A 1,436-nucleotide genomic window follows, 5' to 3' on the forward strand; every position below is an offset into this window, starting at 1 on the left:
TTGTGAAGTCCTTTAGAGCAGAAACTATATAGTTAAGAACCAACCTTTGGTATTAAACAGACTTAGGTTTACAGTCTAGCTTTGTCTTTTCCTAGCAGTGCAATTTTGGACATCTTAACCTCTCTGACCCTCGGTTTCCTCATCTGTAAAATGCTGATCTATCATATAGGGCTATTGTTAGGATTAAGTAAGTGCTTGGTATAACGCAGAGCTCATAAAAACTTTCAATAAATACTAGCTGTTATTACCATCATCCGGCATCAATCAGGGATCATGAAAAAACAAATCAGTTGTTTTCGAGTCATTTCTGTCTCATGGTGACCCCATGTGTGTCAGAGTAGACCTGCTCCATAGAGTTTTCAATGGCTGATTTTTCAGAAGTAGATCATCAGACCTTTCTTCCGAGGTGCCTTTGAGTTGACTTGAACCTCTAACCTTTCTGTTAGCAGCTGAGCTTGTTAACCGTTTGCATCACCCAGGAACTCCAATGAGGATTAGTGAAGGTAAAATGAGGACAAGTTCAGGCTCCAGGAGAGACAGTCACATCAGGTACTGATATAGGAAAAGCAGAACTGGGGGCCTCCTGGGGATGGAATCTACAGGTCAGCAAGTGATTCTCCTAATTAGACCAGGACTGACAGCCTAAACAAACCCAAGAGGCAAGTCTCAATTGAGGCTGACAGGAACTGGCTGAGAAGCTAGATTAAAAAAAAGTAGGACGCACAAGGGACAGTCCTCAGAAAAGCGCTTTGAATAAACATCTTCTAAGTTGGGAATTTGAAGGTTCATGGTTCCTCTAAGAGACAGTATTGAAAGCAGAAGCCTGGTGATATAAAATAATAACCAGGGCTGTTTGACTTATAAAGTATATTAGGTACTGTGATAAGCATTTTTAATAAATTTTCACATTCAATCATCACAGCTCTATGGGTTAAATACTGTTATGTCCATTTTATAAATGATAATACTGAGGTTTAGTGAGGTTAAGCAACTTGCCTGGGATCACGCAGAGTAAAACAGAAAAAACTAAATCTGAACCCATTCTACCTGACTCAACAGCTCATGCTCTTAGCCACTACACACTGCCTACCTGGTGCATACAGTAGGAACATGTAGCTTTATAGTAAATGTGAAACAAAACCCAAATTCAAGGATATTGCAATCTTAGTAAATAACAGGTATCATCTCTGTGTCCATGGGCCATTTTCCTCTAACAGTGCTAGAGGCAGGCCACTGAGGTACCATGGAAAAGAATAGAGGCAAAATTAGACATTTTGATTAGATAAGTGTTTGGCTTTGAGAAAGACATTTAACCTCTCTATTTTTTTCTTATGCAAAAATGTCTCCAGATGCGCCAGTCTCTCTATCAATTTATATTCCTTCATTAATTCACCCACTTATTCATTCTTTCAACCAATGTATCCTAAGCATCCAGT

This window comes from Trichechus manatus, unplaced genomic scaffold (assembly GCF_000243295.1).
Source record: "Trichechus manatus latirostris isolate Lorelei unplaced genomic scaffold, TriManLat1.0 scaffold00144, whole genome shotgun sequence".
NCBI classification, from domain to species: domain Eukaryota; kingdom Metazoa; phylum Chordata; class Mammalia; order Sirenia; family Trichechidae; genus Trichechus; species Trichechus manatus.